General features: G+C 43.6%; 1 protein-coding gene across 3 annotated transcripts in view; it reads right to left on the minus strand.

Annotated features, from left to right (window-relative positions):
• Positions 1-25,121, minus strand: part of tmem51a (transmembrane protein 51a) — a 42,077-nt gene extending 16,956 nt beyond the window's left edge. Inside the window, exons 1-2 of one of the 3 annotated variants that reach the window (XM_068017429.1) lie at positions 24,835-25,121; positions 22,184-22,348 (exon numbers count right to left, since the gene is read on the minus strand). The gene's annotated coding sequence lies outside the window, so the exon portion shown is untranslated. Of the gene's footprint in view, positions 1-2,120; positions 2,201-22,183; positions 22,349-24,834 lie in introns of those variants that run through there. The other 2 variants (XM_068017428.1, XM_068017430.1) reach the window with 2 other exon arrangements.
• Positions 25,122-26,406: the final 1,285 nt, after the last annotated feature.

Consider the following 26,406-nt stretch of genomic DNA (forward strand, 5'->3'; position numbering starts at 1 on the left):
TAATCAGGATCCCATTTAAAAATATTTCAAAGGAGTCCAGAAGAGCAGGGTCACTTTTTCATGCTCTTCCTGTTGAGTGTCTAATTGCTTTGGTTTCTGTTAGCCAACAGTTAGTATCTCTCACACACACACACAAACACCATTTGCTCTCTCTTCCTCCAATTGTTACTGTACCACTCCACTTCTTACCAACACAGAAGTGCACTTAAAGAAATAATGATGCCTTTAGCACACGAACAGCTACAATATAAAGTACAGAAAACCAAGCATAATGGGTGCACAGACATCACACTGACACCTCAATCACAGTGCTCAGCTTGGAAGCCTCAAATGATGTTCTCACCAGTATAAGTGCTTCCCAACCTACGTGTTCACCAGCCTTGCAATATCCCCATTTATTTCACAAGAGACAGCTACTGTGAACAACTTTGCATTTGTAAATAGCTGCATCGTTGTAAACACAAGGCCGCTCATTGATGACTGAGTGTTAGTGGAGGGAACTAAGTGATAACATTGGCCTTTTACCACTGCAACCTGCGACTCATGGGATGGAACTGCCAGCTGTAAATGTCTTTCAAAATGTGTCTAGGTGGTCTGATGTGCCTTGGGCTCAATCTCAAGGAGAACCCATTACTGCACCAGTGCCTCATTGAGATTATAGGATACTATTACTCTGCTAGTATTATAATGTCAGGTTGCGCTGTGACTCCATGTTTTACTGAGATTAGGGTCCAGGTACCGAGTTGGGACATTGTAGAGGTAGCTTTACTGTATGTAATTAGTGCTGTACTTGATGGGGCAAACACGAGGAACTTTACTTTGCATTATGTGATATTTCTGTTACAACCAGGTGAGAAAGATGTCTAGGGGTCCCTCTCAGCTTTCACTTGGTCTTACTGTGACAGGGTTTAATGTTTTAAACACCGTGTTTTAGCTCCGCCTTGGTGAATCCTTGTTCGCCGCTTTCCAATTATAAGGCAAGGAAACCAGCACAAACAGGTTTTAGGTTTAAAGAAAAGTTGAAATTTATTAAACTTAAACGCTAATTCGGTTGATGCCTACAGATACATGACGCGCCTATATTAGCATGTATACGCGATACACACATGCAAATAGAAACAGAACAGAGAAGAGAAAAAGTGGAAAATTTGAGGCAATATCTGAAGGGGTTTTGTTATGGTTCTTTGAGCTTACTGTAGAGTCCTTGATTGTAGGTAGATCTTGTTTTTCGTTGTGGCCCAGTATTCTTCTTCAACTTTGTTCACTGTAGGAGACTTTTCTCTCTTGGGGTTCATGTGCCTTCAGTGGATTCAGAGGCTTGAGAGAAAGAAATGGAGAAGACAGGAGAGATTCTCTCAGTCCAGGAGCAAACAGTCTTTCTTCAGTCCAAACGACCCTGGAACAGCCAGTTAGTCATGGGACCAGCTGGTCTAACCACTGCTAGATTGCATCGCCTTAGCGGTGTCTGGAATGCTCCTCTTACACACAATACCTGGTGATCAAGGTCCATTGTGGATTGAATGGGTCAGGGAATGGTCCTTTGTCACTGTTAATATGCAAATGTCTTTTCCAGCCACAGCTGATCTGTTTAACAAGTCATTTCCACGCTCCAGCGACAGTTTAAAAATCAATGTTCATGACTAAATTAATGTGCCTCATTCTTGGCAGGTGGGGGCCTTGCACGACATTTCTGTAAAGATTTTATATCTGGACCACCTGGACCCTACCCCCCACCTCCTGCCTTGGTGAGAACGCACAACTTTCTAATCCTGTTCAAACACATATCTGCCCATTATTTTTGTTCAGCCAGGTCTATATCCAAAGGTGACCACCTATCCTATACAGTGTGTAAAGTGGTTACTCCAAGATACTTTTACTTACACTTTCCTTAACCCGTAAGCGATGAGGCCTAATTGTGTCCTCAATACATGGAGCTCTAAGTCCACTCACCATATTGTTTCATAAGGAAATAAAACTACCACCGAGCTCCCACTTTGCCCCTCTTACCACCCAAACTGAGCACAGATTTCATCCCCTTAATTGTTCTCTGGCTTTCCTCTCAAGTGCCCTGCTTTACAGTACAAGCTTTCAATAATCCAACTACTTTCTGCATAACTTACAATTTCCCAGTTTACCGGTTTCATGGCTTCCTGCTGCCACACTCACTGGTCACCAGTCCAATCAGTGGGATTAGAGCAGCCAGGGAGGGAAGGAGATTATGGCGAAGGCCTACTCGTTGGACAAACGGCCTTTCCTCAGGTTATAAAATTTCACATTCAGCTGCGCCCTTCAGCATGAGGCCATTCACCTTTGATCACATGGTAAGCCCATCTGGCCAAAGGCCAGAGAGCTCCAACATTTAAAGAGGAAGGCAGCTTCAAGTTAGAGACACAGATTGAAGACGATGCTTCGAGAGGAAGACGGGCCTCTGTTCCCGTAGCTATAATAATCAGCAGCAATCCAAAATAACTTTTACACAATTCTCCCCAACCAGCGCATACATGCAGGGTTTAAAACAGCAAACACAAGACACCAGGCTTTATGGACCACTAATAATGAATTATGATTTAGACATGCTTACATTTACGCCTAGAGGCAAGAAAAAAAAAAATTGGTTTAGAGAAACTCAACCATCTCAAACTGCACTTATTGGCTTTGCTCGCCTTCAAAAAATTTGAGATTCTTCTTCTAAATTTGGTTCTCTTCGTCCTCCCTGTGTGGCTTCCATAGCACTAGAGAGATTGAGCAAATACAATCCTGGTGTTCAATCTTAAGCACGTCAAGTCTGAAAAGCAGCAGCTTAAAATGCTGCCTGATGCGAGGTAGATGAGCAGCCTGCACCTTCAGCAACTTTTCATGTCCGGGCAAATAATGCGGACCTGCTGGTAAAACAACCAAGGGCCAATCACGACACGCAGCTGAGGAACATGCCATGCTTCACAGAAACGCCCTTGCAGCAATTCAAAAGTTAGTCTGGCAGCATTTGAAGCTCAAGACTTTTAAGACAGCTTTGATCACAGATTGCGAACTAACTCTCACTGCCTGAAGGAACATGGTTGTGGGAATTATGATCAAAGCAGGCTAAAGAAGGCATGAGAGAGACTGCTGACAGGCATGAGCCATCAACTCATCGCAAAGGAGGGAGGGGGAAAGAGGGAACTCAGAAGATTTTATATTGGAAAAAGAAAAGTACTGCAGATGCTACAAAAGGTCATCGACCTGAAAAGCTGTTACTGTCTCCGCAGATGCTCCCGGATCTGCTGAGTGTTTCTAACATTTACAGCTTTTACATTGACTTTAGTCAAGTGGTAGGGCTATTGGATCCAGATGCACTGGTCAATAGCAATTACTGTGTAAGCTTGCCAGATTTATTCTGGCCAGTATCCCAGAAGGCCCATTTTTAACTGGGCCTTTTCAGCAACTTGCCTTTGAGTCCAGTAAATTTACTGTGTGGTTGTTGCTGATCGACAAGGCCCGAGCATCAGAAGCCAGCAGCACCAAGACCCAACTAAATCAGATAGAAAAACCCCACTAAAGCCGCTTCCCCCCCACCCAAAATAATGCAAAACTCAAACGACTGGTCATCAGACAAAAGCCCTTTACAGTGCATCATTTCTTAGAAAGAAAATGGACATTTATAGAGTTAATTTACACAGTCTGTTCTAGTTTCACCGCTATTCAAACCACTTCCAAGTTGGGAAACAAGAATGCAGATGAAGGATTTATAAGGGCTCTCATCTCTGGCTGAAACAGACTATTCACAAGTTAAGTAGTTTGTTCAACTTTAAACAGAGTTGCCAACTCTCTACCCTCTATAATACAAAGATCATCTACCTCAACCTTCATAACATCTTTGCTCCTACCAACGCTGGAACCTCTCATTCATGCCTTGGTCACGTGGAGATTCCATTTTTCCACTGCTGTTTTATAATTCACCTCCCATAAACTACAGCTCATCTATCCTTCGCCAAGTCCCAACCACCAACACACTCATCTTCATTCATCTGCATTGTCCCCAGTCTCCCAATATCTCAAATTTAAAATTCTTGTCTTAGTCTTCAAATCTCTCCATGACCCCCAATCTCTAACTACTTCTAGCCCTATAACAACCAACCCCAAACACACTCTCTCTGACTCTGAACATTCCCCTGTCCCTTCATTCTATCATGGATGGCCATGCCTTCAGTCTCCTGAATCCCACTCTCTAGATTTCCTTCCCTTGGCTTCGCCACTTCCCTCCCTTCCTCAAAACCCGAGAACCCACTTTCTTTGGTCACCGCTTGTAGTAACACCTCCTTTCTCCAAGTCTCAGTTTTGCCCACACCTCTGTGTACATTAAAGGTGTGACAAGAGCACATTGTTGCAGCTGTTGATAATTAGCGAGATTGCATTCAGACGATCGCAGTCATTATTTACCTTCAACAAGAGCCTGAGAGGTGGAGACAGTTCATGAACATTGACAATCTCTCCGATTCAGTCACGCATCCTCTATACACATTCATTATTTTAATTCTTTGCATAATCTGGAAAAAATTTACAGGTTTCCTCTTCTCCAAAAGTACATAAGCATCACTTCTTTAACTTTTCCTTGTAACTTAAAATTCCTGAAACCCAGAATTATTACAGATCTCTGTTCTCTCATTCTTTTTATTTTTTTATTATTTTATTATTTAGAGATACAGCACTGAAACAGGCCCTTCGGCCTACCAAGTCTGTGCCGACCAACAACCACCCATTTATATTAACCCTACAGTAATCCCATATTCCCTACCACCTACCTACACTAGGGGCAATTTACAATGGCCAATTTATCTATCACCTGCAAGTCTTTGGCTGTGGGAGGAAACCGGAGCACCCGGCGAAAACCCACGTGGTCACAGGGAGAACTTGCAAACTCCGTACAGGCAGTACCCAGAATCGAACCCAGGTCCCTGGAGCTGTGAGGCTGCGGTGCTAACCACTGCGCCACCCCTAAATCAGCCAGTAACATTCCTCCTCTGATTAAATGAGTACAACTCAACATAGTCTTGCAGACAGGCAACAAGCAATAACACAACTTTTATATCTCTATTTTCTCCCACATAAAAATTGTGCTGGGGTTTCACTGATTTATTCCATAATACCCTCATCTGCAAATCAACAACTGCCCCAATTAACACATTATCCCACCCTTGGTCCTGATTTTACTTCATTAACTTCCAACTGCCCAGTCACCCAAAAGGACCAAAACTATTCCAATTTGGTTGCACTCACATATTGGAATCTTCCTTGGCATCAAGGGGTGGACAGGAAAAGACCAGTTGGTCGATCGATCTTGTGCTAGACTGTCGTGCTGCAACTAAGCATCACGACCGCCAGTGCCCCTGCCCACATCAGCAGCCATGGAATCTCCAGACAACAGCCAAGAAGAAAATTCAAGGCCAATTTAGGGAAGAGGAGAAAAAAAAATGGGAAATACCCTACCAATGTGCGTCACTGTGATCTCTTGGAAAATGAGACATCATTTAACACCTCACATATCTTTTGTATATGATAACAACCACAGACAGCATCTTGTGCAGCTGCCTTTTGAATATCTGCAGCAAATCTACACTCAATACATAAGCCATCAAAAAGACAGCAAAAATCCAGGTGACGATGCCCTCGCTCGTGTCTCGAGGCTAAGACTTGGCAAACAATAATCAAAGCAGCATCCTCCCTACTTTCTTGGAAGACATTCCAACTTTTCTTGGCCTAAGAACCAATGAGACATGTTTAAGATAAGATAAACATTGCTTTTATTCTGAAATTGTGCCAACATTGTACAGTATCTGTGGCAGGTAACAGCCTAAATGCTCTTGCCAAAGAGAGCAAGCATGTTCACACATAAACATTGTAAAACAGTTAGCAGCTTTAAGACAGAAGACAAAACGAGTCAACGAGCTGCCACCTCAGCATTTTTCTATGCAAGAGGCGAAATCCAGTGTTGAGCTGAAGAGATATTAAATCTTTCATTATTTTTACAATGTTGGCCCTCATCAGCCATGTGACGTACAGAGTATCTGCTCCTCACACAAACATTATAAAGAGATTTTGTTCAATTCAACATCCTGGGGGTTATCATTGACCAGAAACTGAAATGTACCAGCCGCATAATTGCTGTGGCTACAAGAGCAGGTCAGAGGCTGGGAATTCTGTGGCAAGTAACTCACCTCCTGACTCCCCAAAGCCCGTCCACCATCTATAAGGCACAAGTCAGGAGTGTGACGGAATACTCTCCACTTGCCTGGATGGGTGCAGCTCCAACACTACTCAAGGAGCTCAACACCATCCAGGATAAAGCAGCCCACTTGATTAGAACCCCATCCACCACCTTCAACATTCGCTTACTTCACCACTAACACACAGCGGCAGCAGTGTGTACCATCTACAAGTTGCACTGCAGCAACTCACCAAGTCTCCTTCAACAGCACCTTCCAAACCCACGACCTCCACCACCTAGAAGGACAAGGGCAGCAGATGCAAATTCCCCTCCAAGCCACACACCATCCTGACTTGGAACTATATCGCCATTCCTTCACTGTCACTGGGTCAAAATCCTGGAACTCCCTTCCTAACAGCACTGTGGGTGTACTTACACCACAAGGACTGCAGCGGTTCAAGAAGGCAGCTCACCACCACCACCTTCTCAAAGGCAATTAGGGATGGACAATAAATGCTGGCCTAGCCAGCAACACCCACATCCCCTGAATGAATAAAATAAATTATATAGTAAAAGGTAGTAAGGCCGTAAACCCTCGCTGTGCTGAAATAAACACTCATTGCATCATTTCTTCATCAACTTGTTCTTTCCGATGATCTCAAAACCTGTCAAACTGCTCAGTTCCTTCAATCTTCCCTCTTTGCTCTAACCTACAGGCTTTCAAAATTTAAGCTTGGCATCACCAGGCCACTATTTTCTCATTTACCTTCTCTTCTAATCTTTATAACCTTGGTGGAGCCCGGCTCAATTAAAAAAAAACAGCCACCCTGGACACTGTCCACTCATTCGAACCCAATCTGCAGAAAAAAGTCTTAAATCAAAACTCCTTAAAAAGGAAAACTTCATAATAGGGGCCTATAATGGCCTTACCATATATTCTTGGTATAATCTCTTCCAGAATTTCTTAGATTTGTCACTCCATCTCCTGCTAGTTCTCTGAGAATCAAAACTGTGGGACTCCCTCATTCTTCCTCCTATAATTGCATCGCCCCCTATTTAGATTGCAGTAGCCAACTTCTCATCAGGGCCAAAGTACAGCACACCTCCAGGGTTCAAGTGAAAGCAAAAAAAAAGAGCAAGAGTTGGGATAAAGCAGCAGTCATGACTAGGCGATGTCAAGATTCTTCACAAGCTTGGGTTTAAAAGCCTGAATATTGAAGAAAGGGAGAAAAAGTAAAGAATTTTATACCTTTGCAGTCCTGGAAAGGAAATTTAAAATATACAACCAGCAGCTGACTGTGCGATCTATGGGAAGAGAGGTGGAGCAGGAGGTGGGGCCTGGTCACTGCTAACCAGCCTTACTGCATTCCATTCTGCCTGGACTGTCTCGATCAGAATCAACTCCAAACAGGCACATGAAAATGACCAGGAAACAACAGAAACAGTCAACCTTTTGCTTCTGGCAGGCGTTACGGACAACAATGAATTATTTAAACTCAGCCACCAGTGTTAAATTCAAGCTGTTACAGCAAATCCAGAATGGGGTGTTCACTGTACACACCTGTTCACTGGTATTGTTGCCTTTAGGTTCTTCTCACCATCAGTCCTGTTCAATATGTGCAGAACACATTCAAATCATAATTAAATTAGGCACAAAGTGAAGTTCAGGTGCCAAGTCACTACCACTGGGAAGCTGCACCTCAATTTGTTCCCAGACAAGTCTCAATCCTGGTGTTTTTAAAATAATTCGAACAAAGACTTTTAAAAAAAATGATTGGTTGTAGCTGACAGGGGTTGTGCACCATGGGCTAGAAGACATGAGAGCTCCAGGTTAAGGAAGGTAGTTATTGACTGGACAGAACACTTGCAGTTCACAGGACTGAATACATGAGACAGCATATTAAATCCCAGAAAGCTGGTTATGGAAGGATAATGCTGGAGCCTGTATTTCCTCAGTTTCACATTTATTGTGCAGAGTCACATGTAACTCCTCACTCAAACCCTCCCCCAGTCTGAGTGTCTGCTTACAAGTGTTTAACTAAGACCCCAATTAATACCCTTCACCTATATATAATCAAACCATTGACACAATTAAAAGATGAATACAAGAGTTAAAATAACTCTGCTTTTATATATATGGTGATAGGTCATTGACCTGAAATGTTAACTCTGCTTCTCTCTCTCAGATGCTGCCTGACCAGCTCAGTGCTTTCCAAAGCTCCTGCTTTGACTCACTCGTTTATGTTTTTACTGATGTGGGGGATGCCAGGACAGTGGTTCCAAAGTGCTGCCCTTCCCTGGTTACAAGCCCGGTGCACCACTGGTGATGGTGGGGCACACTGCACAGTCAATAGGAACAAGGCTGGCATTCTCTACTGCCGACAATGACTGCTCAGGGAATCCAAGAAAAGGCAGGTCCCCGGGTGTGTTGAGATAGAGCATTCATTCCCCTTTCTACTGACAAATGCCGTCAATATAACTGAACAGAACTAAAAGGGCCATCACATTTTGCGGCAAGAGGAGGCTTGTGCGGAGCACAAACACCAGCCCGGACCTGGTGGGCCGAATAGCTTGTTTCCATATTAAATACTTTAGGTCAGATGTCATGACGACTTAGAACATGCGTGATGAGAACCAGGCACTATCTTTTTCAATCATGAGTAAACTTGCATTTACATACAGCCTTGTTATATCTCTCAGAACCTGGAATGAGTGACATCGCACAGTGTTATTAAGTAAATAAAGCAGCCATTTTGCACATAAGATTCTACTCAAGGCAAAGGAGTTCAATGACCAGTTAATCTGGGCTGAATTTTTACAGACCCCCTGACGTTGGATGTTGGGGGGTCGGGGTGGGAGGGGGAGGAAAATGACTCCAGGAGAGGGCAGCCACACACCCCAATGCCAGGAAGGCCTGGTTCTGATATTGCCAGCGGTGGTGAGGTCTTGTGCCGGCCACCTGGCGCTTGGCGACGGGAGAGCCATTTAAATTAATTTAAATAATTGAATTAATTACCCTTATGCTCCCGCCGTCTGTCCCGGTGCGATCTTCACGTCACTGGCCAGCACTCCTGCGCCTTTGGATCCCCTTCCAGGGAACAGAGATGTAACACTGGTTGGGAGGAGATAGGTTTCTCAATGCAAGAGGGGGAGGAGTGGGGTCAAATTAATATTATTGGTGTAGGGGATGGTGGGAAGGGTTAGTTTAAAGTTTGTGTACTTTTGGGAGGTGGGGGGGTGGGGGGAAGGTCAGGTGGACAAGGTAAGTGTTTTGGGGGGATAAAAGTGGGCAAGCAATTAATTCTATGGTTATTGGGGAGTGGGGCAAATTAAATGTATATAAATTTTATTTAAAGCAACAGGTAATATTTAAATTAATTGGTAGGGCTTGAAGCCCTTTAAAAATGGCGTCAGCACCTGCGCACAAGCAGCTGACCCCATTGCCGGGTTCGTTCAAGAATTGTCTGTTAATATGCAAAAGTGTCTTTCCAGCCAGTCTGACTGCCCTGGTCACAGGCCTTCTCTTCTTCCCAGCATTAAATTTGAAATTTAATGTCCATGTGGCAAAATTAACATGCCTCATTCTTGGCATGTGGGGGCCTGCATGACACATTGTTGATGGGACCTGCAGCGATCCTAAGCTCCAGTCTGTTCTCAATTGCCTGAATCGTCATATCCTGTGTGTCACAGCCTCCCTTTGCTGCTTTTGTAAGTTTTCATTTCAGGATGAAATATACAAAACACATTTAAAAGAGGAAAGCATGGGTTTGAAAACAAAAAGGAATCAGCCAAGATTCCAGCACCCAATCAATATCCTCTGTTGCAAAGTGCAAGCTCTCTAACGGAGAGTGAGCACAACAACTGCCCTATACCGTATAGGCCGAACACTCCAGGTTTAGCATCCATTCTGTGCTGAATAAGCAAATGCTTAAAAGGGGAAGCATTTAGGGTGGTGCTCAGTGCCAAACAAACTTGGTGGTGGCTGGGGAAAGGGGGAGGGGAAAAAAAAAAAAAAAAAAAAAAGGAGAAAATAGAAGTCAGCCATGATTCTTGGCCCTGATCCACTAACTTGTACTTAAGTGCAAGTACAGAGACATTAGGACAAGGGCAGGATCAGACTCAATTACAATGGCCTCCACAGTCAACTAACCTACAACACCAATCTGCAGTCACAAAGACAGAGTCAGTCAGCACATCATCAGAGATGGGGGAAATAGGGGAAACACAATCCATATCCCAGTAATTAAGGAGGTTATAACAGGTCATTTAGAAAATCTCAATGCAATCAGGCAGTCAACATGGTTTTGTGAAAGGGAAATCATGTTTGGCTAATTTATTAGAGTTCCTTGAGGAAGTTTCTGCAACGTGGATAAAGGGGAACCTGTGGAGGTGGTGTACTTGGATTTCCAAAAGGCATTTGACAAGGTACCACATCAAAAGATTACTAAACAAAATAAGAGTCCATGTTTATAAGGGGTAACATATTAACATGGATAGAGGATTGGTTAGCTAACAGGAAGCAGATAGCAGGCATAAATGGGTTGTTTTCAAGTTGGCAAGCAAATTGTAATTAGTGGAGTGCCACAAGGATCAGTGCTGGGACCTCAACTATTTACAATTTATATCAATGACTTGGATGAAGGGACAGAAAGTACAGTTTCTAAATTTGCTGATGACACAAAGATAGGTAGGAGACTAAGATGTGAAGAGGACATAAGGAGTCTGCAAAGGAATGTAGATAGGTGAAGTGAGTGGGCAAAGATTTGGCAGATGGAGTATAATGTGGGAAAATGAGAACATGTCCACTTTGGCCGGAAGAATAGAAAAGCAACATATTTAAATTGAGAGAGATTGCAGAACTCAGATGCAGAAGGATCTGGGTGTCCTAGTACATGAAAAACACAAAAGGTTAGTATGCAGGTACAGCAAGTGATTAAAAGGAGGCCAATGCAATGTTGTTGTTTATTGCAAGGGGACTGGAATATAAAAGGAGAGATGTTTTACTACAGTTTTACAGGGCATTGGTGAGACCACATTTAGAGTATTGTGTACAGTTTTAGTTTCCTTAAGGAAGGATATAATTGCATTGGAAGCAGTTCAGAGAAGGTTCACTCAACTGATTCCTGGGATGAGAGGGTTATCTTACGAGGAAAGATTGGACAAGTTGGGTCTGTATTGATTGGAGTTTAGAAGATTGAGAGGTGATTATATTGAAACACGAGATCCTGAGGGGACTTTGCAGGATGATTGTTGAAAGGATGTTTCCCCTTGTGAGAGAGACTATAACGAGTGGGCACAGTTTAAAAATAAGGGGTCTCCCATTTAAGATGGAGATGAGGCGAACTTTTTCTCTGAGGGTTGTGAGTCTGTGGAACTGTCTTCCCTGGAGAGTGGTGGAGGCAGGGTCATTGAACGTTGTTAAGGCAGAGGTAGACAGATTATTGACAAACAAGGGAGTCAAAGGGTATTGGGGGTAGGCAGGAAAGTGGAGTTGAGTCCACAAACAGATCAGCCATGATCTTATAGAATGGTGGAGCAGGCTTGAGGGGCCGAATAGCCTACTCCTGCTCCTAGTTCAGATGTAATTATAGATAAGCATCAAATCCTTCATCGTGAATGTCATCAGGTATCAGTCAGGGATCCTGCTAGGCAACTGCTTCGATCGACATGGAATAAATGGAGCCAAAATTAATAGAACACAGCATGTCAACCTCAGAGTACAATTATAGAATGCAGGACACCTGAAGCAAACACTACGTTTTTATAACTATTACAAACTGCTCAGGCTTTCCCTGTGCTTTTTAGAAGGGAATGACACTACCTCAGCTCACTACCTCAGTCATTCCACATTATGACACAGACACAGATGCTTCCTCAGCAGTGCAGTACAAAACAAAGTGTTAGTTCTCGTTAAGGCAAGAAATTCAATTTGCAGGAATACACTATTCGTTATCATACAGAACCAAACTCCCCTCTCTTCATATACGTTACACAGTACACAGACTACAGCATGATTAAAGATGTTTTTCTACTGAAAGAGGAAGTACCAAGGAAAGCTGCACTCCAAAGGAAATCCTGTGACCTCCAGACCTCTGCCCCGATGTCTGTCTCTTTCCTGGCCACCGGGGCATTAAATGAGATGCAATTACACATTCTCCATTTTTTGACTCTGTTCCAGCGACCCACAGGGTCAAGCTCCAAATCCCAATGGCGTGGATTTCACCTCCTTGAAGTCATCTGTGCCATGGGAGTAAAATACCTCTGCTTCTGCACACTGCAGACCTGAGGGCACCTTTGAGGAAGTAACTATTACAGAGAAGCCACTTCAATGTTTGCCCTCTGCTGCCAGGAATCCCCACCATTTCTCACCAGGTTATTATGTAGTAAAAGATTCCTGTCTGTGTAGTCATTGGCAAATATGATCCTGCAATGATCAGTTGCAATTTTGCAAGACCTACTGTGGGTTTTCAACATTCAGACTCCACAATTCTTCACTGTCCTCCCATAATTTTCAGCAATGTGGGAATACCTTCACCATACGGGTTAGAGGTTCAAGGCCACAGCTCACCACCACTTTCTCAGGAGCAACTAAGGATGGGCAATAAATGCTCCCAAATCATCCCAAAAATGAAGGAACTTGCCTTCTCTCTGTTAAGCTGTGCTCCTTGACATACATCAAGTGTATGAATATCATTCAAATACAGCAAGCAAAACCTTCATAAACAACACTAACTGGAAGAATTCTACTCAGTAAGCGGTCTTTGCAGTGGAGAGGATACGAAATCGGCAGTTCAGCTCGAAGTCGAGTAGGATGCAAAAGGTTGAAAATAACCTGATTCAACTTGGAAGAGTGGCCAGGGAGGAGGATGGAAATGATGGTACGGGTACAGAGTATGTGGGAAGGGCCAAAGACGACGATTTTGTCTTCCTGACGTTTAGCTGAGGATTCTATGGCTGATCCAAGACTGGATGGCAGTCAAGCACTCTAACGCGCAGGCAGTGGGGGAGTGAGTAAGGGGTCTTAGAAACATAGAGCCTGGTGTGTCAGTGTACATGTGGAAACTACAGGTGATGCTGACAAAGGGTAGCAGGTAGATGAGGAAGACAAAGGGACCAAGCCTCTATTCCTGAGGGACTGCAGAAGTAATAATGTGGGGATGTGAAAAATACCCATTGTTGGAGCTGCTCTGGTTTTACAAGCAGACATTGGGACAATTCGCCAGCTTTCCAGGACTATAAGATCTTATTACAGCTACCATTAATAGGCAGGTAGGGCCTCAGTTTAACAAATAATCTAAAAGACAGTAATACCTTTCAACTGTCAGACTTAATGAGGAGATCCTTGTAGTGGAATTTGAACCTACAGCCACATGACACAAAGTGACTCCTAGTGTGGCAATTAACAATTCTTTTACACAGAAGATGACTGAAATTACATCATTTGGGGTGGGGTGTTAAGACCAGAAAGAATATGGAGGCATCCCTCTCTGGACAGGAATAATTTTACAGCTAAGTGAGTAGATGAATATTTATTCAAGGTATCCTTGGATAGGAGGAGTTCTGGATGAGAACTTAGGCACTAAAAGCATCATTTGTACATGTTAAATGAGATTTCAACACACCAGGACTGAAACAACTGGAGTTGATTAAAATAAACATTTTCTGTCATTTTCTGGTTGTAAAGATGTAACGAGTGGTGTGCCACAGGGATCAGTGCTGGGGCCTCAACTTTTTACAATTTATATAAATGACTTAGATGAAGGGACCGGAGGTTTGGTTGCTAAATTTGTTGATGACACAAAGATAGGTAGGAAAGTAACTTGTGAAGAGGACATAGATAGGTTAACTGAGTGGGTAAAGACCTGACAAATGGAGTATAATGTGGGAAAATGTGAAATTGTCCACTTCGGCAGAAATAATAAAAACATATTATCTAAATAATGAGATTGCAGAGCTCTCCAAGATGTGGAGGGATCTGGGTGTTCTAGTGCATGAAATCACAAAAGTCTAGTATGCAGGTACTGCAAATTAGAAAAGCTAATAGAATGTTATTGTTTATCACAAGGGAAACTGAATACAAAAGTAGGGAGGTTATGCTTCAGTTACATAGGGCATTGGTGAGACCACATCTGGAGTACTGTGTACAGTACTGGTCTCCTTATTTAAGGAAGGATGTCAGGCTATGGGCCAAGTGCTGGCAAATGGGATTAGGTAGACAGGTCAGGCGTCTTTAATGCATCGGTGCAGACTCGATGGGCCGAAGGGCCTCTTCTGCACTGTATTATTCTGTGATTCTGTAAATGAGTTGGAGACAGTACAGCGAAGGTTTACTAGACTAATACCTGGATTGGGCGGGCTGTCTTATGAGGAAGGATTGGACAGGCTAAGCTTGTATCCACTGAAATTTAGAAGAGTAAGAGGCGACTTGATTGAAACACAAGATCCTGAGGGGTCTTGATAGGGTGGATGTAGAAAGAATGTTTTCCCTTGTGGGAGAATCTAGAACTAGAGGTCAATGTTTAAAAATAAGGGGTCGCCCATTTAAGACAGATATGAGGAGAAATGTTTTCTCTGAGGGTTGGGAGTCTTTGGAAATGTCTTCCTCAAAAGGTAGTGGAAGCAGAGTCTTTGAATATTTTTAAAGCAGAGGTAGATAGATTCTTGATAAGCAAGGGGGTGGAAGGTTATTGAGGGTAGGTGGAAATGTGGATTAAACAATTCGGCCATGAATTTATGGAATAGCGGAGCAGGCTCAAAGGGCCAAGTGGCCTACTCCTGCTCCATGGTCATATGTTTGTAATCCTTTGCACAAAGGCACTCTGTGACAACCATTACAATCTCCAAGGCACAGGCAGATCACCAGGGACAGGAGTCACAGTCAGTTTCCACAGTACTGTACACTTAGGGCATAGGGAGATAAGGAGGCTCATTACCAATTATGAATAGATGAGGTTTGACTGGTTGCCAAGTTGGAACACTGGAATCCTACTGAAATGGGTGCTTTACCTCTGGCAGCACACTTGCTAATGTGTTTGTGTAAGATTCCTTTGTACATTATTTAATGCAGCTGCTAACCTACTGTAAAATATATGCACTACCGGGGAGAATAAATCAATGATTAAAGGGCTGGTTTGAGCTATATAAATGCAGGCAGCTGCTGTGTGAACCTAACCTGTAGAAGCAGCAAATACTGACGTGCTCTTAAAAAGAGCAGGGAGCCAATTCCAATGTTCACTGACGTTCGAACATAAGCTACCTAGGGAAGGGAAAAGAGAGGCGTCTCACTCTTGACCAAGATATGCAAAGACAGATAACTTGCCCAAGGACTAAAGAAAAATATGGGGTCATTTATACCACTGCCATATTATGGCCTCCACAGCACCATTTTATCTGACGCTTGGAATGTGTCATTTTCACTATAGGCTGAACTTTGAAACATTTACATAAGAAACAGGAGGTGACGACCATTTGGCCCCCGAGCCTGCTCCGCCATTCAATACAATCATGGCTGATGTTCTGCCTCGACTTCATTTTCCTGCCTACTCCCCTTATCCCTTCAATTCCTTGAAAAAAATCAAACATTTAATTTGCTGATTTCAGTCTTGAATATACTCCACAATGGAGAATCCACAACCCTCTGGAGGTAGACAATTCCAAAGATTCACAACCCTCTGAGCCAAGAAATTTCTCCTCATCTCAGTCCTAAATGATCGACCCCTTATCCTGAGACTGTGCCCCCATGTTCTAGATTCCCCAGCCAGGGGAAACAACTTCTCAGTGCCTACCCTCTCAAGCACCTTCAGAATCTTGAATGTTTCAATGAGATCACCTCTCATTCTTCTGAACTTCATAGAGTATAAGCCCAATTTACACAGACTCTCAAAGGACAACCCAATCTAGTCAACCTCCGTTTTACCGCCTCAAATGCAAGTATACCCTTCTTTAGAATAAAGAGACCAAAACTGCACACAGTACTCCAGGTGTGGTCTCACCAAAGCCTTCTACAATTGTCGCAAAACTTCCTTTCTCTTGTACCCTTGTAATAAAGACCAACATGCCATTTCCCTTCCTAATTGCTTGCTGTAATGGCATGGAAACTTGGAATTCCTCGTACAAATACACAAGTCACTTAAAAGTTTCACGCCTTTTAAAAAATATTCTGTTCTTCTATTCTTATTACCAATGTGAAGAACCTGACACTTGCCCACATTATACTCCATCTGCCACCAATTGCCCACTCACTTAACCTGTCTATATCTCTTTGCAGCCCGTGTCCTCCTCACAGCTTACATTCCCATCCATGCGATTACATTAGCCCAACTCCATGAGCCCTTGTCTTGCTTATTAATCTTTTACGTGGCACATTATCGAATGATTTTTTTAAAATCCAAGTATACTACATCTACTAGTTGCCCTTTATCTACCTTCCTAGCTACATCCTCAAAAAACTAAAATGTGTTAAGCACAACTTCCCTTTTATAAAACCAGGTTGACTTTGATCACTCTACAATTTTCTAAGTGCATTAAAACTTCCTTAATAGATTCCAGCAATTTCCCGACAACTGACATCAGGCTGAATGGCCTGCAGACTTGTTTTCTCTTTCCCTCCTTTCTTGAGGAGCAGTGCTAACTTCCAATCAGCTGGGACTGTTCTAGAATCTAGGGAATTTTGGAAAACTAGTGCATCCACTATCTTTGCAGCTATCTCTTTTAGAACCTTAGGATGTAGGCCATCAGGTCATGGGAATGTGTCAGCCTTTAGTACCTTAAGAGTCTCCAATACTTTTCCTCTGCTATTATTAATTACCTTAAATCCCTCTCTCTCATTAGCCCCTGGGTTACCATCTACTGCTGGTATGTAATGTGTGTCTTTCATGAAGACGGACACAAAATATTTGTTCAACATCTCTGCCATTTCCTATGATAATTTCTGCTGTCTCTGCCTCTAACTTTATTTCAGCTGCTCTCCTTTTTATATACTTGTAACCTGGCTGAAAAAAGGACAACCATGGCTTAAATATTCTGGCAGGGAGGGCGTAAAAGGAGAGGTCAGCCAAGCATGATCTGCACTAGTGGCCTGTAAGGGCAATCTGAAAAGCCTGCATGCAACCAGGAGCGAGAGCGAGGGGCAGCATTAGCGTGCAACTCAGACACCACAGGGAAAAATCATCTCTTGTATTGTGGCACTCTATCACACAAGGCACCAGAAGGGCTGCAGATGCATTCCTTAAAAGCCTTCCTCTACAACTAAGCTCTTGGTTGCCTGTTCTAAAATCTCTTTCTTCAGCTCGATTTCAATTTTCTGACTGATTACATTCCTGTGAAGCGCCCTGGGTCATTTTACTACATTAAAAGGCACTATGCAAATGCAAGTTGTGGTTACTGCAGCTCTGCATCCAGGGCAAGGGTAGCCCAAAGGAACACAAGCAACGGAAAGCACAGACGGATCACAGGGCAGCAGCCCCATGACCAAGATAGTACCACCTTGTATACACCATTAGATTGACATTCTAATACTGCAAAATTCCAGTGTCCAGTTAAAAAGGACATCAAGCCCTGGATGAATCCATCCAATTTGCTCCAAGGTGACATTTCAGCCTCCGAGCCACACAATGGAGGAAGGCAGCAGGTTGAATTCACAGTCTGCACTGCATTAGGTGATCTCAGTCATTATAACTAACTGTAGCGTTCCTGGGACAGGAAGCAACTAGTGTTCACCACCAGTGATCTGTGATGGAAAGGGATCATGTTTAGATGGCAGCTGAAGACAAGGGCACGATGAGCTCCCAAATTAGAAGGCCTCACTCTCTAGGACAGCACCCATGGATCCCTAACTGGTGCTGGAATCAACCCCTTTGAGAGAAGGGGAGAAGAAATTGAAAATAAAAAAACAAGCAGCCAACTCAAAATTGGCTCCGAGCCACCTCAAGTAACCACTTTGAAATGCAGTGATGAGGTAGACGAATGCTACAGCCATTTTGCATACAGCAGCATCTCTGAAACAGTAATGAAGTGAGTGACCAATTACCAACCCCCGCTTATACCATCCACACGTATTGGGGCAGCCACCTATAATTGGGTAAATTGCCGAATGTGTTGTTGCCTCCCAAATCTATGCTCACCTTGCCCACAACTCTAAAGCACTGAACCGGCCCTTAAAGTCACAAATTACATCCCATGTGACCGATAAACTATCTCTCCTCATTCTTCTCAACCTGTCTGTAGCCCTCGACAAAGTTGACTACACCATCCTCCATCGTTCAGCTTAATGGGACTACACTCGTCTTGTTCCATTTTTATCTCTCCAGTCATAGCAATCACTTGTAACGGTTTCTCGTCCCACCCTCGAGTCCCCCAAGGATTTAACCTTGGTCTGCTTCCATTTCTCACCTACACACTGCTCGGCAACATCAGCCAATAACACGTCAGTTTCTGCGTGTACACTGATGCCACCCAGTTCTGCCTCACCACCACCTCTCTCTGCCCCTCTCCTGCCTCCGATTTGACATCCTGCTCGTCTGACCTCCAGTATTGCAATGAGCAGAAATTTCCAACTAAACATTGGAAGAAGTGAAGCCATCATCTTCATTCAGCTACAAACCCTGTTCCCTATTCACTGACTTCATCTCTTTCCCTGGCTACTGTCTGCCGCTGAATGAGACTGTTCCCAATCTTGGCATTCTATTTGATCCCGAGTTGAGCTTCTGACCCCATATTGTCACCATGACAGTCAACTTCGACTGCCATAACATCACCGGTCACTGTCCTGCCTCAGCTCATCTGCAGCTGAAAGCCTCATGCATGCTTTGGTTAACTCCAGACTCAACTATTCCAACACTGCCCTGGCTGGTCTCCCACCTTCAGCTCATTGAAAATTCTGCTAGCATATCCTAAATCGCACTAAATCCCATTCGCCCATCACCCCTCTGCTCGCTGACTTACATTGCTCCTGATCCAGCAAAACCTTGATTTTAAAATTCTCATCCTTGTTTTCAAATCCCTAGCCTCATTCCTAACCCTCTAATCTCCTCCAGCCCTACAATCCTCTGAGATCTCAGCATTCCTCCAATTCTGGCCCCTTGAGCACCCCGGATGTTAATCACTCCAACATTAGCAGCCGTTCCTTTAGCTGACTACGCCCCGACTTCGAATTTCCTCCCTAAACCTCTCTTTCCTCTTTTAAAGATGCACCTTAAAACTTAACTCTTTGACCAACCTTTTGGTTACCCGTCCTAACATCATCTTGCGTGGCTTGGTGTCAAATTCTGTTTGATAACACTGCTGCAAAGTGCCTTGGGACATTTTACTATGTTAAAGGCACTATATAAATGCAAGTTGTTGTAACCATTTGCCATTTTGCACCAGCTATAAAATTTACTAAAATGCACCACCCATTTTGGGCAGACTGTCACAGAATCCCTTCATGGATTTCCCTCCTTCAATAATCTCAGGGTTTCATCCCTTATCCATTTCTTGACGTTGGGCAGCTGTTCAAATGTTCTACTCGGTTGAACAAAATGGCCAACACGACTGTTCCCGCAAACAAAACTCACAGGTTGACCGTTTTTAAAAATTAATTCTGTTTCCGATATGTTCAAAGATTTAAAAAAAACTGATAAAAATACAATGGATGTTTCTTTAAAATAAAACGCGTTGTTGGAGCTGCCTCCTGCCATTTAGTTTCCCATCAATATAGCAGAGGAATGACATCAATACCCACTACAAGTGGTGGGGACTGTAATTTACATTTTGCTGGTTTGGTTGAGGGAGAAATATTGACCGGGTTACCCCTCTGCCAGTCATAGCAACGTGGGATCTTTCAAATCCACTTGAACAGGCAGATGGGTTTAATGCAGGGGTCTGAAACTCGTGGCTCTAGAACCGCATGCGGGTCATTAAAGGACTCACGCAGCTCCTGACTTTGATTGATCATTGATTTGGTGCCCCTTAAAAGACAAGCAAAGAGGTAAGATATTTGCTCAGCTATTATAGGCTGCCTAACAACGAAAGGAATACGTACCAACTCTCAGTTGCTACTAATGGGACACAATATGAAAGGGACAAACAAGGGATTTATTATTCTGTTGCAAAAAAAATGATGGATCACAAAGTGATATCATTTCATCGCATAATTCACCAAGAAGCACTCTGTGGCCGAATGTTTCCTCACAAGTTCATGGAAGTTGCATAGCAATCCATAAACGCGTCCCTGTCTTGTTGGAACAGCATTGCGGCTGCGAAGATATTGCTTTTTTCACAACATTTTTTTTTAAATGGCTCTGCTCGTTATTAAGGTTGCTGGCCCCTGACTCAATGTCTCATCTCAAGGGCACAATAGAACACTCCCCTCAGTACTGCATCCCTGCATCAGCCTAGATTTCGCAAGGTCTCGAGTGGCGTTTCAAGCCACAAGTCCAGTATTTAAATACATTAAAGTTCTTCATTCCTTCAGCCAGTCTCCGCACCACAGCTAAAGTAGGTTATGTAGAATGCGCAGCGCAGAAACAGGCCATTTGACATATCTGGTCTATGCCAGTATTAATGTTCCTCGTGAGGGGAAAGGTTTGCTAAGGGAGAGCAGGAGTCAGTGCATCTGGCCATAACAGTATTAGGACTGACCACTGCACAGATATTGGAGACGACATCCTGTCTTCGCAGAGAACACACTCCAGTGTTATGCTGCACTACCACTGTGATATATGGGATGCATTCAGAACAAATCTGACAGCTCAGAACTATCCGTGAGGTGCTGTGAGCAATCAGCAGCAGCTGAAGAATTGTACTGCACCACAATCTGTAACCTCATGACCCAGCATATCCCTCACTCTACCATTATCAAGCCAGGGGACCAACCCTGGTGTGAGGTGTGAAGAGCATGCCAGGAGCAGCACCAGGTGTATTTGAAATTGAGGTACCAACCTAGTGGCACTGCAGCATAGGACTACATGCATGCTAAACAATGGAAACAGCAGGTTATAGACAGAGCCGAGCAATCCCACAATCAATGGATCAGTTCAAAGTTCTGCAGTCCTGCTACATCCAGTGGTGAATGGTGGACAATTCAACTAACCAGAGGAGGGGGCACCATGAATATCGCCATCCTCGATGATGGCAGAGCCCAGCATTGTGTTTAGAGTCATTACAGCACAGAAGAGGGCCATTCAGCCCATCCAGTCCATGCCAACTCTGTTCAGCAATCCAGTAAATTCCAATTACCCACCCCATCCCCATAGCCCTGCAAGTTTATTTCCTTCAAGTCCCCACCCCATTTCCTTTTGAAATAATTAATATTTTCTGCTTCCAACACCCTCGCAGGCAAAGTGTCCCAGGTTACCACTCACTGCGTAAAAAAGTTCTTACTCACATTCCCCCGCATTGTTCGCCTAAAAACCTTAAATCTGCATCCTCTAGTCCTTTTACCATCAGCTAATGCAAGCAGCTTTTCTTTGTCTAAACCTGTCATAATCTTGTACACCTCTATCAAATCTCCCCTGCTCCGAGAACAAGTCCAGCTTCTCCAACCTAACCTTGAAGCTAAAATCCTGTATCCTTGGAACAATTCTGGTGCATCTCCTCCACACCCTCTCAAGGGCCCTCACATCATTCAAAGACAAGGCTGAAGCATTCACAATCATCTTCAGTGAGAAGCGCAGAATAGATAATCCATCTCAGCCTCCTCCTGAGGTCCCTAACAACCCAGATCCCAGTCTTCAACCAATTTGATTTACTCACGCAGCATCAACTAACAGCTGAATGCACTGGACACAGTAAAGGCTATGGAGCCCGGACAACGTCCTGGCTATAGTAAAGATGTGCTCCAGAACTAGCCACCCTGCTCCATTACAACTACACCAACATCTGCCCAACAAAATGGAAAATCACCCAGGTATGTCCTGATCATACAAAAGGACAAACTCAATTCAGCCAAATGCCATCCCATCAGCCCACTTTAAATCAAAATGTTAGCACTGTCGATGACGTCTTCTATCAAGCATCACTTACCTCACCAAATGTGCTTGCTGATGCTCAGTTTGTGTTGTGCAAGGGCCACTCAGCTCCAAACCTCAATACAGCCTTGATCCAAACATGGGCAAAAGAGCTAAAATTCCAAATGTGACAGCCATGGACATCAAGGCAGCATTTGACTGACTGCAGTACCAAGGAGCCCTGGTAAAATTGAAGTTAATGGGGATCAGTGGAAAACTGGCTGGAGTCATACCTAGCACAAATGAAGATGACTGTAGTTATTGGAGGCCAATCATCTCAGCCCCAGGACATCACTGCGAAGAGTTCCTCAGGGTAGTGTCCTAGGCCCAACCCATCTTCAGCTGCTTCATTAATGACCTTCTTTCCATCATAAGGTCAGAAGTGGGGATGTTTCCTAATTGCACAGTATTCAGTTCCATTCATAACTTCTCAGATAATGAAGCAGTCCATGCCCGCATGTAGCAAGACCTGGACAACATTCAGGCTTGGACTGATGTGGCCTGAATGTTACTTGCCATTTAAGTGCAGACAATGAGCAGCTCCAACAGGAGACTGACTAACCACCTCCCTTGACATTCAACAACATTACCATCATTGAATCCCCCACCAACACCACCTGGGGGGTGACCATTGACCAGAAACTTAACTGGACCAGCCACACAAATATTGTGGCTACAGGAACAGGTTAGAGGCTGGGAATTCTCTGATGAATAACTCACCTGACTTCCCAAAGTCTGTCCATCATCTACAAAGCACAAGACAGGCATGTGATGGAATATTCTCCACTTGCCTGGATGGGTGCAGCTCCAACAACACTCAAGAAGCTCGACATCATCCAGGACAAAGCAGCCTGCTTGATCAGCATTCCATCCATCACCTTAAATATTTACTCTCTCCATCACTGGTGCACAGTGGCAGCTGTGTGTACCACATACAAGATGTATTGCAGTAACTTGCCAAAACTTCTCTACCACCTAGGAGGGCAAGGGAAGTCGGACCACCACCTGCAATTTCCCTTCCAACTCACTCAAAGTCCTGACTTCAAACTATATTGCTGTTTCCTCACAGTCTCTGGGTTTAAACCTGGACTCCCTCCCCAACAGCACTGTGAGAGCATCTGTACCACATGGACTACAGCAGTTCAAAAAGGCAGCTCACCACCACCTTCTCAAGGGCATTAGGAATGGGCCTGGCCAGCAATGCCCACATCCCATGAAAGAATAAAAAGTGGAGACACACATTAGGCGTTTGTAAGGTAGTGACTTCAGAAACTGATGAACAGGGGCACGCAAGACTTAAACTAGACACTCAACAGATGAATAGGACCCTCAGATGTAATCAGTTAAAGCCTCAGCAGACATAAAATGGAGTTGGTATTTTTTCAGCAGCACTGGCATAACGAATAACTAAAAGTTAAGAACATTAGAAAGGCATCTTGTTTTTTTTTCACCCCTGTTCAAAGAGAAACTAATTGGAACTCTCTCAATGGCAGGATTGTAATTTGAACCAAGAGGAGCCGATGGGGAATGAGTTACTGCCATAGTCATTATTAAACTGTTCAGACCAGAAAGGCAAATCTCACTGAAAATACCCACGTCAAAATACTGGTACTTTCCAGGAGATTCTTCTTTATAGCCCAAACGAGTGGGGGGTGGGGAAAGAACAGGTCACAAATAGCACCACCACCTCCCAATATAATTAAAAGCCAGGAACACTAACAAATAAACAGATTTTTTAAAAAAACTTGACACACAATGAACCATTCCCAGCAAGGCCTTAATATCTCTCCCTTTCCCCCCCCCCCCCCCCCCCCAGGCTGCCCATACAGAATGTATATTCAGCCCACCATTTTTGTGCTGACTCTATGAGAGATAATTGAAGGGTCAAGAACACCACCCAAAAGGTGGACAAATAAAGAAATATAGGATGTAAATGAATCTGCAAGGCTGGGTTTTACAAGAACGAGTGTAAGCGGAAGGGAAATAAAAAATTGCCACAGATTGGAAATTCAGCAAAAAGAGCCTTCACAGAGACTGGATTAGCAGTTCCAATGTTGAGATCCACAGCAGCCGGGGGGGGGGGGGGGGGGGGAAAGAGAGGGAGAGAGGGGAGAAGAATCACACAGACCAATGAAGAGGACAGGGTGGATGTAGAATACAGGGGATTCCCAGTGAAACAGCTCAGGATACTCAGGTGAGGCTGAGACACTTCCCCGTAGTAGTTATTCCTGAAACCAGCCGCCCATCTCCTGTCGCAACAAGCCAAGTAACCACGAAAAAAAAAGTCAGACATCCGGATCAGACATTGTAAAACCTGATGTGACTCTTTCCGATCTTACTAAACTTTGTTTTGAAGCAGAGAAAAAAAAACCAATAAAAAGGAAACTGAGAAAGATTCAAACTTAGATCAAAAGGTGAAACTGACCCGTCCTTGAAACTCACAAGGCGGGGTGTGTTAACTGAGAAATTGAGGGGTTCTTATACATCGCCCTTGATATTAACCTACCCACCCAGAACTCTGGGACAAACAGCTTCAGACCTACTCCAAGTTAGAAGAAGTTTGAAAAGTTGAGGACACTTTTTTTTTTAAAAGTTCGACAACTTCTTAAACTTTGCTCCCCTCCGTCACGTCTACAAACAGCACCTTCGGTTCCATTTCTCACTCACCTTTTACTCCCATGTTAAAAAACCATTTTTCATCTTTATTTTCTCCGAGTTCTTTACGTGCGTCTCGACACCTCCCAACAGCAACTCCAGCTCGTTTCTCCACGATCTGATGTTAATCAGGACTGTTTGAGGGCTCGACCTTCCCACAGGGTCCTAAAACCCTCCCGGATTATATCCACGCCCAATGCCAACGGGGGAAGTTACTTCATCCCATGTCTTGCATCCTCCTGGTGTCTGAATACGTGAGGTGTAGAATAAAGCTGGAAACTGAAATAGGAGCACACACAGCAGATCGTCAGGATGTGAAAAGAGGAAAAAGAAAGAGATTAACTTTTGGGCGTAACCCTTGGCTACAATTCAAAAATGAGTACAGTCGATTCCAGTTTTAATCCCCTCACCTTTGAACTCTAGGCCTGATCAAAGGAGGAAATGTTTCTAAGTGGCAATTTTGAGGGAGTATTGCTCTCCTGTCCTGAGTGTTTTTGATTAATGACACAAAATTGAGGGAAGGGTTGTTAATTTTCTAGGGTTGTCCTAGAGTGGCCAAAAATCAAAGAGTATTAAAAATATTGTGTGAATTTTCATTTTCTTGGAACATATGCATTTAATACTGTAGAAAATATTGGAGTTGGAATAAAAGGGCAGTTTGATCGAAAGTGAGGAATTGTCCAGTCAGGTGATTAATAGCCTGCTTTCCTATTGGCATTGGAAGGTGGTGCTGGAATTCAGTGCACTGCAGGGATGACCAATGGTGGGCATATGGAGGAGGGATGGATGGAAGGAGGAGGTCATGTGATGAAACCCCCAGGAATACATCCAAAACCAAAGGAAGTAGCAAAGGGGCCTTAATAAGATGGCAGACTGGTCAAAAAGTGGCAGATGCAATTCAATAATTTAATATCAGTAAATTTGACGCGATACATTTTGGTTAAAAATGTAATCATTTACTTTGAATGGGCGAAGGCTAGGCAATGCAGAAGAGCAGAGGGATTTGGTCATTCAAATTCACAAGTCATTAAAAGCAACACCTCGAATGGCTAAGCTAATGGAATACTGAGTTTTATGGCAAGTAGTATACAATATAAAAGTTGAGATGCTGAATCTATATCAGACCTTAGTAAGACTACAGTCAGTGCACTGTGCAGTTTTGAGGAAATAGGTTACAGGGCAAGCAGAGCCACCTGGTGTGAGGAAATACAAGTATGAAGAAACATTGGAAAAGTTTGGGGCTGTTTTCATCAGAACAGAGGAGATTATGTGATGATTTGATGGAAATGTTTAAACAGAGTAGGCGAAACAGCCTGATTGAGGGGTTCAGAATGAGGGAAAATTGATATAAGGTGCAATATGAGAGAACAGGAGAAACCATTTTTACACGGGGGTTATGACGCTGTCGAATTCACAAAGAAAGTTAGTTATTGAAGCAGGCCATGGTGAAATTTAAGAATAGTTTAGGAAGCTGGTTCAAGAAAGGGGGAATACAGGGAGAACAGGGCAGGTATGTGGGATTAGGACACTGCTCCCGTGCAGAATAAACAAAAAGATGGACCAGTTGGGCCAAATGGCTGGTTT

The sequence above is a fragment of the Heterodontus francisci genome, chromosome 37, assembly GCF_036365525.1.
Source record: "Heterodontus francisci isolate sHetFra1 chromosome 37, sHetFra1.hap1, whole genome shotgun sequence".
NCBI lineage: Eukaryota > Metazoa > Chordata > Chondrichthyes > Heterodontiformes > Heterodontidae > Heterodontus > Heterodontus francisci.